The following is a 12500-nucleotide window of genomic DNA, read 5'->3' on the forward strand; positions in this document are numbered from 1 at the left end:
GTCGGCCGGCCGGCTGCCTCAAAAAAGAAAGCACATTCACTGCAGTGCACGAAAACCTAGTTTTTGACTGAGAATAGATAACATCCATGGTGATACCAGGCATAACATATAGTATGGTTATTGTTATATAAATTCTCAGTCAAGATAAGATATCGGCTCATCGGCATCTTTTACGTAAAAAACTGACAAATTATTAGGTGGTAACCTAAGGGTTACTGGGCCCCTACATTCCTCAGATGGTAAATTTTAAGTTTTAGATTCTTAAACCAAAAATGAGCGAAGATTATCTGGTTTATTGCTGGCTTAAATTTTCACATTTTTTTGACTATGCAATATTTGGTCTTTCAGCGTTCAGTGCTGATTTTTAGAAGATCAAAGAGAATACGATGAGCTTATGGCAATCATGGGATGCAAATCACTGAGTAAACAAGCATTCCCCTTCTCTGGGCAGTTGTATCTGAACGGCTCAACTGACTTTAAAAGAAAAGGATATTTTTCACAGGTCTGGATCACTCCATTTCCCATTAGGCTTCGCATCAGAAGCAAGACAAACACAAAGTTTTTTGAAAAAGGTGTCAGAATTGAAAGTAATTTTTCGCCTTTTGATCAGATGCAATGTCGTAGTTCTTTACAAACTGAAAACAGGATAGATCCACGCAATGATATACTGGTGATGAAGAGATCTTGTAGAAAATGTAGGTATTCGTATACTGACGATCAGTGGCCACGTAAAAACAATAGCATAAACTCACTGAACGTTTAAATTATTTTACAAGAACCCTACAAATGAAATACCTGTTGAAAGCGTTTTTCAGAACCAGAAAGGTTCTTATGATTTCAGCCCAGTGTTTCACAAAGTCACTTCTTAGACGCCGGGAAAGGTGAAATGTTGTAACAACACTGGCTGGTCAGTTTTCCTCTTCTTAAAAATAACTGGAGTTAATGAACTGACACATAAATGCATGAGCCAGTGCCAACCAAACTTCCTCTTTTAATGAATAAGTAATAATATAAGTACATCATTGAACTAGTGTCAACAAATTCAGTTTCAAAACTTGAGACGCTGAAAAGCGAGAATGGCCTGTTTTAGGCGGCAACTAGTGCGGGGAAAATAAAAGGAAGGTGATCCAAAAAAAACGTTTCCTAGCTGATACTAAAAGACCACCATTTGGATTTAAATACCTCAAGGCGTATATGCGTCTTTCGCTGCTTGCCTCAGGGAGTCAGTAATGAACTAACAAAGAGAAATTAGCTCTGATGATTAAAGCCGGTAATGTATGGTGTCCCTTTAAAGAAAACGAACAAAAAATGAAAAGAAAGCTGAAAAACGTGTTTTCGTTACGAGTATCTATTCTTGGATTTCTTAGGTGTCCCCAAACATTGCAATGGCGGCCATGTTGGTGTCCCGATCCAATCCTCCGGGAATTGAAAGCTATTATTATGCTAACGTCTTCTTTTGTTTTCGTTGAAAAACATGGCTGTTGATCACGTGAGTGAAACCCAAGAATAGCTAGACAAAATGCTTGATTTGGCTGTAAACTATCACCCGACGCCTGCTTCTGTTTTTCACAGCCATTAGGATATTTTTTGAACGGCTTAACTGACTTAAAGCAAAGCGCCGGATTGTTTTCTGTGGTCTTGATTTCTCACATCAGGCTTAGTAATGTACAAGGCATACTTTAAGAAGCACCACACACAGAGAGCTTTTTAAAAAAGGTCTATGAATTGAAAAACTCATCGCCACGTCAAAGCACTTTCGGTATATAACAATAATACTATGTTACGCCTGATATTTCCATATATGTTGTCTATTCTCAGTCAAAAAATATTAGTTTTTATGCACTGCAGTGAATGTGCTTTCTTTTTTTAGGCAGCCGGCCGGCTTCCGCAAAGGCAAGAAAAAGTTGTTTCTTTGCGATTAATTCTGCCATTGAGGGAATAACATGACTTTTTGAGGGAATATTGTTTATTTGCGCCCGCAAATGACACTGCAAGGGCGCAAATAAATAATATTCCGGAATAAAGTCATGTCATTATCATTATTATCAATAAACAAGGCCAAATGATATCAAGAATGCGAGTTTTAATAATACAAGCTAAGTGAATAACGAATTCAAAGTCACTTAAAATCATCATGTAAGTGTTGATTGAACAAGCTATTAGAGAATCAACTCAGTCCAGTGAACTTATTTAAAGTTACCGAAAAAATGCGTAAAATCGTCTATAAATAATAGGCATATCACAAAGTTGAAGCAAGAACCAATCAGCTGTAGGACTGACAATGCATTAGCAGCCCGGTGTCAGTCTTGTGCGGCCCGCTGAGCTTGTGTTTTGAAGAGGCCGATTTTCTATTTGGCCGCGTATATTGATAATAGTGAGTGATAATTGCTAATTGCAAAACAACATTTATATTTATGACGATGCAAAAGTTCCTCAATTCTATTAGAGATTTTTGTTGCAAGGGTAAAACCAGTCTTGAATCAAAATTCTCAGTTAAAATAAGATGTTGGCTCATCGGCATCTTTTGCATAAAAACTGGCAAATTATTAAGTGGTAACCTACGGGTTACTGGGCCCCTACATTCCTCAGTTGGTAAATTTTAAGTTTTAGATTCTTAAACCAAAATTGAAGGAAGATTTATCTGTTTTATCGCTGGATTACATTTTCACATTTTTTTGACTATGCAATAATGGTCTTTCAGCGTTCAGTGCTGATTTTTAGAGGATCGAAGAGAATACGATGAGCTTATGGCAATGGTGCATAATGTGTAAACAAACATTCCCCTTTCCCGGGCAGTTGTATCTGAAGATCATGACTAAAACACCACACGAGTACATACGGGTAACATACGAGTAACATACGGAACATACGGATACATACGAATACATACGACTGACATACGACTAACATACAAGTAACATACGGATACATACGACTAACATACGGATACATACGAATACATACGAGTAATACGAATGTTTTTCTCATAAAGGAAGCTCTAGTTATAAGCCTTGCAAGCATTTTTCACGTCAGCAAACACGTACCCGGCTCAGTTTGAGGAGGGGGGGGGGGGGGGGGATTAACGTGATCAACTTGACCCGCAAAAAAAACATTTGTTGCGAGTTGAGGAAATGCAGGGCGCTGAGTGGTTGATTTGCTAGAACAAGAGCACATTTGTTGCGCGACAAGTTGTGAGCTTGATGAAAAACGAGCAACAAAGCCAAAATTTGTTGCTCAGAGTAGGTTCGCGCTCTACTTTTCGCAACAACTTTCTTCAACCCGCAACAAATGTTTTTGTTGCGCGACAAGTTGATCATGCAAGGTGAAAAACGGGAGAAATCGACCCAAACTTGCAACGAAATAATGTTGCGCGCCAAGTTGAGGATTTTTGTATCTCGTATTTCGCCGCCTTTAGCTTGCGCAACAAGATGACAATATATTTTGGATGTTGCTCTCGTAGATGATTATGACTGTCAGGCCAGTTTACATTTAAGACACGTAAGGAAGTCATAGCAGGTCTGTCATAATCTTTTACCCCATTTAAGCTTTCTGGCTTGATTTTGCACTGATTTATCATTGGCAACTTAAGCTGAAATAGTGAAATCAAGATGGCGGATCTGATGACGTCATACGACATCAGCGACATCCAAAATATATTGTCATCTTGTAGCGCAAGCAAAGGGTTTTGCACTCCATGTGAATTTATTTTACTGTGACTAAATTTAACGAAAGCCTTGGGGGTCGATCAACATCCACTCCCTCCCCCCTCAAACTGAGCCGGGTACGTGTTTGCTGACGTGAAAAATGCCTGCAAGGCTTATAATTAGAGCTTCCTTTATGAGAAAAACATTCGTATTACTCGTATGTATTCGTATGTATCCGTATGTTAGTCGTATGTATCCGTATGTTACTCGTATGTTACTCGTATGTTACTTGTATGTTAGTCGTATGTATTCGTATGTATCCGTATGTTCCGTATGTTACTCGTATGTTACTCGTATGTTACCCGTATGTACTCGTGTGGTGTTTTAGTCATGATCGTATCTGAACGGCTTATCTGACTTAAAATCAAAACGATAGTTTTCAAAGGTCTTGATCATTCGCATTAGGCTTCCTATCAGCAGCAAGACAAACAGAAAGCTTTTCTATAAAGGTCTCAGAATTGAAAAATTCTTCTTGATCAGCTGCAATGTCGTAATTCTTTACAACTAGAACAGGATATATCGATGCAATGAGATACTGGTGATGAGGAGATTTTGTAGAAAATGAAGCTATTCGTATTCTGACGATCAGTGGCCACGTTAAAACAGCATATATGCTCACTGAACGTTTAAGTTATTTTAAAAGGACCCTAGAAATAAAATACCTGTTGAAATCGTATTCAGAAGCAGAAATGTTCTTATGATTTCAGCCCAGTGTTTCACGTAGTCACTTCTTAGACGCCGGAGAAGGTGAAGTGTTGCCTTGTAACAAAACTGGCTGATTTTCCTCTTCTTAAAAATAACTGGAGTTAATGAACTGACACATAAATGCATGAGCCAGTGCCAACCAAACTTCCTCTTTTAATGAATAAGTAATAATATAAGTACATTATTGAACTAGTGTCAACAAATTCAGTTTCAAAACTTGAGACGCTGAAAAGCGCGAATGGCCTGTTTTTGGCGTCAACTAGTGCGGGGAAAATAAAAGGAAGGTGATCCAAAAAAAAACGTTTCCTAGCTGATACTAAAAGACCACCATTTGGATTTAAATACCTCAAGGCGTATATGCGTGTCTCGCTGCTTGCCCCAGGGAGTCAGTAATGAACTAACAAAGAGAAATTAGCTGTGATGATTGAAGCCAGTAATGTATGGTGTCCCTTTAAAGAAAACGAACAAAAAATGAAAAGAAAGCTGAAAAACGTGTTTTCGTTACGAGTATCTATTCTTGGATTTCTTAGATGTCCCCAAACAATGAAATGGCGGCCATATTGGTGTCCCGATCCAATCCTCCGGGAATTGAAAGCTATTATTATGCTAACGTCTTCTTTTGTTTTCGTTGAAAAACATGGCTGTTGATCACGTGAGTGAAACCCAAGAATAGCTAGACAAAATGCTTGATTTGGCTGTAAACTATCACCCGACGCCTGCTTCTGTTTTTCACAGCCATTAGGATATTTTTTGAACGGCTTAACTGACTTAAAGCAAAGCGCCGGATTGTTTTCTGTGGTCTTGATTTCTCACATCAGGCTTAGTAATGTACAAGGCATACTTTAAGAAGCACCACACACAGAGAGCTTTTTGAAAAAGGTCTATGAATTGAAAAACTCGTCGCCACGGTACAAGCTGTAATGTCAACTGTTACTATAGCTTTTTGCAAAAACGGGACAGATGCAGTGAGATATATGTGATGCGGTTGCGAGCACGTCATTGAATTCCCTTACATAAATAGATCAGAGCAATAGTCTAAAGCTATGCTCGATGTGATTAATGATGTTTTAACTTCATTCGATGTATATCAACTTTTACTGATAAACTTTTCAGTGTCCCGGCTTTTTATTTAGATAGTCTTACAGCTCCACCCTTGTCACGTACAAATTCCAAAAACGTCTGCTCAGTTTCCCAGGCAAGGCTGGAGTTCACTCGAATTCTCTTTATAATAATAAAAAATCAAACAACCCCTGAAATATTGGCATCAAAGTACCGGACATGGAGTGGGAAACCACCGGACAAAACGACCGGCCTCCGGCCTCAAACGAAAACCCTGGCCTACTGCAGAGAAAATCAACACCAAGAAACTAAAAATATATCATCAACACGAGCTATTTTCTTGGGAGAAAAAACTATCACATATTAGTATGAAGGTCCAAATCTAAAGTCTCATAGAACGAAAACCATTGCTAAATGAAATCTTACTGGAAGCGCCTAAAAGATAGTAAAATTATGACAAAGTTAAAGGAAACCAGACCACGTACAAGGGAGTCATGTAGGCCTGTCAAGCCCCATTTTACACTCTTGAATATTATATTTTGTTAAACTGTTGTTACATTGGCTAATGACAATTTTTGTTTTCATTATTTAAGATACCCCCCTTGAGAATGTTCTTATAAGTCCCTTATAATCCAGCTCTAAACCTTGTTTAAATAATCGTTTAAATAGTGAATAAAGAGAAAGTTCTGCCTTTGTCATGAGCTCGAGAACTGCAAACGATTAAAAGTCGACATGTCTTCTTGGGTTAGTGTTAATAACTGCGGCATGACTTGGGCAACTTCACAAACTTTGGAAAAACATGGTTGATTATGAATCCCGGGTTCATTTCGATTAAAATAATAATAATTTACAAATACAACTGTTATGTATTGAGGGGAAACATTACCAAGAGGCAAAGGATGAAGAAAACGCAACATTCACTGAACATAAACAAGGTGGAGGATTCACATGGCGTTTCTCCCGACAAGCCCCTGACCAGTACATTCGAAAATTTGCACTTTCGGTATATAACAATAATACTATGTTACGCCTGATATTTCCATAGATGTTGTCTATTCTCAGTCAAAAAATATTAGTTTTTATGCACTGCAGTGAATGTGCTTTCTTTTTTGAGGCAGCCGGCCGGCCGGCTTCCGCAAAGGCAAGAAAAAGTTGTTTCTTTGCAATTAATTCTGCCATTGAGTGATCATTACTAATTGCAAAACATCATTTATATTTATGACGATGCAAAAGTTCCTCAATTCTGTTAAAGAATTTTTTTGCAAGGGTAAAAGCAGTCTTGAATCAAAATTCTCAGTTAAAATAAGGTGTTGGCTCATCGGCATCTTTTACATAAAAACTGGCAAATTATTAAGTGGTAACCTAAGGGTTACTGGGCCCCTACATTCCTCAGTTGGTAAATTTTAAGTTTTAGATTCTTAAACCAAAATTGAAGAAAGATTTATCTGGTTTATCGCTGGCTTACATTTTCCCATTTTTTTGACTATGCAATAATGGTCTTTCAGCGTTCAGTGCTGATTTTTAGAGGATCGAAGAGAATACGATGAGCTTATGGCAATGGTGCATAATGTGTAAACAAACATTCCCCTTTCCCGGGCAGTTGTATCTGAATGGCTTATCTGACTTAAAATCAAAACGATAGTTTTCAAAGGTCTTGATCACTCCCATTAGGCTTCCTATCAGAAGCAAGACAAACAGAAAGCTTTTTTATAAAGGTCTCAGAATTGAAAAATTCTTCTTGATCAGCTGCAATGTCGTAATTCTTTACAACTGAAACAGGATATATCGATGCAATGAGATACTGGTGATGAAGAGATCTTGTAGAAAATGTAGCTATTCGTATTCTGACAATCAGTGGCCAGGTTAAAACAGCATATATGCTCACTGAACATTTAAGTTATTTTAGAAGGACCCTAGAAATAAAATACCTGTTGAAATTGTATTTCAGAAGCAGAAATGTTCTTATGATTTCAGCCCAGTGTTTCACGTAGTCACTTCTTAGACGCCGGAGAAGGTAAAGTGTTGCCTTGTAACAAAACAGGCTGATTTTCCTCTTCTTAAAAATAACTGGAGTTGATTAAATACAAATATGCACGAGTAATAAATAATTAATAATAAGTAGTGTAACATCATTGAACTAGTGTCAAAAATTTTTCAAAACTTGAAACTCTGAAAAGCGAATGGCTTTTTTCGGCATCAACTAGTGCGGGGAAAATAAAACGAACGTGATCCGAAAAAAAATGACTCCAGGCTGATATTAAAAGACCACCATTTTGGATTTGAATACCTCAGGGCGTACAGTAATGCGTGTTTCGCTGCTTGCCTCAGGGAGTCAGTAATGAAACTAATAAAAGAAATTAGCCGTGATGATTATAAGTAATTTATGGCGCCCTTTTAAAGAAAACGAACCAAAAATGAAAAGACAGCTGAAAAACAAGTTTTCGTTATCAGACTTTACTTGGCTGTAAAGTACCACCCAACACCTGCTTCTGTTTTTCACGCCCATCAGGATCTTCAAATTTGACTTAAAGCAGTGCGATCCGGAATCTTATTTGAACGGCTTAACTGACTTAATAATTTATATAAATCTCTTTTTATTCGCAAGCGCCCAAATTGATGCATCCTTTTACCATTCTTGTATGATTCGTAGAGGGCCGCGCTGATATGTGTACTCCCATGATATGTGTATCCCCGCACACATATCACTAGTGATATGTGTACCCCCCATCCCCCTCCCCTCCAAAAAATAAATAATTACGGCAAACTTGTGTTAATGGACGGAAATCGGTGAACACAGATCAGACATGATTTTTTCAAGGTATCAACACTAGAAACCATTTATTTGCAACTGAACCATCTTCCACAATCAGAACTGTAAAGACACGACTCGTGAGTCCGACATGTCCATGTAAATAAAACCAAATGGATTTCATGCCTTGGCAGATAATACTCTTATGGGCCAGTAGCAAACATCAAACAATCTACTGGAAATATAAAGGAGTCGAAATTGTCATTAAAATAAAAATATATCTTGGGGATACACATATCACTGGTGACCGCAATCGTAGTCATATATGTATCCCCTGGCCTATCGGCGTTGTCGCCTGTCTAGCAAATTACTAGCTACTAGCGTTTTTTTCTGGCTAGTACGTAAGTACATGAAATATTCCATCAACTCACAGCAAGTATTATTGATTCCCAATTATCATTGACAACTTAAAAACTAGACAGACGATAGTGCGCTAACCAGGGGATACACATATCACTGAGATCGCCAGTTAAGTGATATGTATATCCCCAACATATCTCGGGGATACGCATATCACGGTAATCGTAGTCAGTGATATGTGTATCCCCTGGTAAAGCAAACGCTGTTGTCTGTCCAGCAAAGTACTAGCTAAGCTTATATATGGCTAGTAAGTATATTTAAATATCGATGAGTAACCAGGGGGCATAATTGAAAAGTTAAAAACGTTCTTTGGTTAAAAGTTTCAAAAACACTGAGCTTTCGATTGCCAGTCTGGCAATAAAAAGTGAGGTGTAAAAAGCGAAGGGAAAATATATATATATATGTTCAAAAAGGTGAGAAAATAACAAACGAATATGAATAAATACAAAATACTCGTAGCCTCCATGTTTTTCATTCAAGGCTTTGGAGGCCCCCGGGTACAAAGCTTCAGTGTTTTTTGTATCCCTACCGGGGGTACACATGTCACCAGTGATATGTGTGCGGGGATAGACATACACTGTATCACCGGGGTACTCAATGCGATACCGCCATTTTATTTGGCGTCTTCACTTGGGAGATATGGCCCCAGTTTTCCTGAAAAATTTGTCTTTGCAGCTTTTATTATGCCTACATGAAGCGCATTTCACTTTGGGCCATTTGAAGCCCGCGAAGGCGAAATTTTGTTTCGGTTGTGGAGCGGCCTTATGTAAGTTTTCAGCCAAAACATAACATTAAATACATCGGAAAGATAAAGTAAAGGATTTTGGTTCACTGGATGGAATCCCCAATTTTGAAATCGCTGCAAAGGTAAGATAATTTCCTTGTTGTCCGTGCAGTCGTGTTCCTCGTCGTGCTACTATTATCGCACAGAATTTTGTTATTCCTCAAAATATTCGCTTTTATTCGCTCGAAATCTTGCATATTTAACTTAATTACATGCCCACAGGATTATTTTATCCACATTTTACAAATAATTAACGTCTGTTGACCAAAAACCCCCCAAATTATCAATTTTTCGACGAAAATTCAACCCAGACACAGAGAGCTTTTTGAAAAAGGTCTCTGAATTGAAAAACTCGTCGCCACGGTATAACCTGTAATGTCAACTATTACTTGTTCCTTTGCAAAAACGGGACAGATTCAGTGACACTTATGTCATATGTTTGCGAGCGCGCCACTGAATTCCCCTATATAAGTAGATCAGAGCAGTCATCTAATTATAAAGCTGTGCTCGATGGGATTACTGATGTTTTAATTTCACTCGATGTATTGCAACCTTTAACTGATAAACTTAGTTTCCCGGCCTTGTATTTAGATATTCTTCACTTCTTAGATAGCCACAGCCGGAGTTGAAGTGTTTTTTTTAAATCGTGGCGTGTTTTTCTTATCTTGTAATATAATTAAATAGTTGGAGTTACTAAATACATAAATGCATGAACCAGTGTCATCAATCTTCTAATAAATATGTAATAATGAGTACATTGACCCTTGTCAATGAAACGCTGAAAAGCGATTCTCCTTTTTTATGACTTCAAGCAATAAAGGAATCTCAACTTATTGGCTCAATCTCCACTTTTAAAAAATGTCACTATTTCGGATTAAAATATCTCAGACCGTCACGCATGCTGCTGCTTCTTCCACATATCACATAACTAAGAAAATAACTCTGATAATTACAGTTCATGTAAGGAATTAAGTCTGAAATAATGAAAAAGAAAGCTGAAAGCTGAACACTTTTTCGTTATTCAGTATGTAGACAACGTGCAACATCTATATTTGGCCGTAAACGGTCTTTTAACACCTTATTCACTTTGTGACAGCCTTTAAGATATCCAAATTTTGTTTTCATTAGTGTGCAAGGAGATTAATTTATTGACAACATCAAATATGGCCAAGTAGTGACATTTTGGATTACGAATCTCAAAAATTACACGGAGACGTTACTTTGGCCCAAAAGGAATAGTCAGTCGATTGGCAGTAGGGAAATATTTGACACTGAAATAAGGGAGGGAAATATGTGTTACTTTGAAGACATCATTTTGAACGACTGTCATAAGCTATTAATGAGCTGTATATCAAGTAAAGACTGATAAGGCTAAGAATAGTTACATTTATGGATGTTTGGGTCATGTATCAAACTCGATTTTATTAGTTTTTTTTTATTTAGAATATATGCAACACATGTAGTTCAGTCTTCCGACTGCAAGATGTGTTTTTTTTTTGGATAAATCTCTCTCTTTTCCTGAGTGACAGGTTACAGTTGTTTACCATAAAGAGTCTGCCTTTTGGTTGAGCGTCGAGGGTCCAGGGTTTTATGTTGAGGGTTCCAAAAAATGTAATAATGATAATAATAATAGTAATAATAATAGTAACAACAATAATAATGATAATGATAATGATAATGATAATGATAATGATAATGATAATGATAATGATAATGATAATGATAATGATAATGATAATAATTATTATTATTATTACTATTAAAATATAAAAAAAACAACACAACTTTTAAATTTGCAAGACATGTTTCGGATACTCAGTATCCATCTTCAGTTGAGGGATGTTTACAAGTACAAGTATATAAAGTAGATAACAAGTAGGTGTAAATTACTAACTGTAGAATAATAGTTCCCAATCAGTGAAAAAAGGTTACATGATACTAAATTTACTTTAATTACTATTTGTATTCAACATTTTTTACAGTTTTGTACTCGCACCTTTTATTTTCCCACTCCGTTGTATCCGTTGTATCACTAAGGGGGACTGGAGATGATTGTGACGTCATCTCGGAAACGCTTGTTTTTATCTCTTGGTCATTCCTTTGAGATATTTTCATGTGAAGGCTTACTACAGTCGTTAGATGCTTTGTATCCGGCTGGAATAACACAAAAGATAAAGAACATGATTTCTCTATCCTCGTTTCACGGTGATTTCAGGCCAGAAGCTATCAAAAGAAGACGAAAGTGGATCTCTTTCGTAAACTTCACAAGGAAGAATCTGAGTGCCAGTATTGAAAAAAAAATGCAATGGTCACCCGCAGGTTTATTAGGGACAAAATTGGTGCGCTAGAAACTTGGAATGGCCAAAGGTGACTGCAACGTTGAGACGAACGGTAGATAACCGAGAACGGATCGAGGGAGGTGGGAAAACTCACCGATAAAGACGAAAAAAAGTACGAATCAAGCACACTATACATGATAATGACAAATGTTGAACCCAAACTTAATTTCAGTAGCCCTAAAACTACTTCTCTTATCCTTCATTTTTGAGGTCATCTTGTCAGATATCCCTTACCCATTAAAAGTATTTGCCAGGTTATCTGTTATCCACTACAAAAATCTCCTTCTGAAAAAAGGAGATCAGTGGTCACGTTTTCTATAGCACTGACCTACAAACCCTGACGAAAAGTGTTAAATTGTGGACTATTTCCCTGAGTGAAATTTCAGCTCACGTTCCCCGTATCACTAGTTGCAATTGGGCGTGATAACCAGTACACTAGAGCGAGTTTCAATCGAGTGTTGTAAAACCAAAACCAAAGTACTTCGGCCAATCAAAAAGGACGGAGACAATCCAGTACACCAATCAAAACTCGAGGTAATTACACGTAGCCGACACAAAGCGCGGGAAAATGTGCACGCTTGCAAGCCATGATTGGTTTTGGTTTCACTTCTGATTGGTTGAAAAAATGGTACGATCACTTTGAACCAATCACTGAGTGAAGTAATGCAAAACGAAAGAAATTCGCTAATTACTTTCGACAGTTAATTGAAAACCGCTCTATGAAGACAAATATTGTTGTT

The 12500-nt window shown here is 37.4% G+C and overlaps 1 protein-coding gene across 1 annotated transcript in view; it reads right to left on the minus strand.

The window, feature by feature from the left end:
* LOC137982321 (uncharacterized) overlaps positions 1 to 7514 on the minus strand; it is a 28262-nt gene extending 20748 nt beyond the window's left edge. The window contains exon 1 of the mRNA XM_068829398.1: positions 7397 to 7514. The gene's annotated coding sequence lies outside the window, so the exon portion shown is untranslated. The remainder of the gene's footprint in view (positions 1 to 7396) is intronic.
* Between the last annotated feature and the right edge of the window lie 4986 nt (positions 7515 to 12500).

This window comes from Montipora foliosa, chromosome 13, assembly GCF_036669935.1.
Source record: "Montipora foliosa isolate CH-2021 chromosome 13, ASM3666993v2, whole genome shotgun sequence".
NCBI lineage: Eukaryota > Metazoa > Cnidaria > Anthozoa > Scleractinia > Acroporidae > Montipora > Montipora foliosa.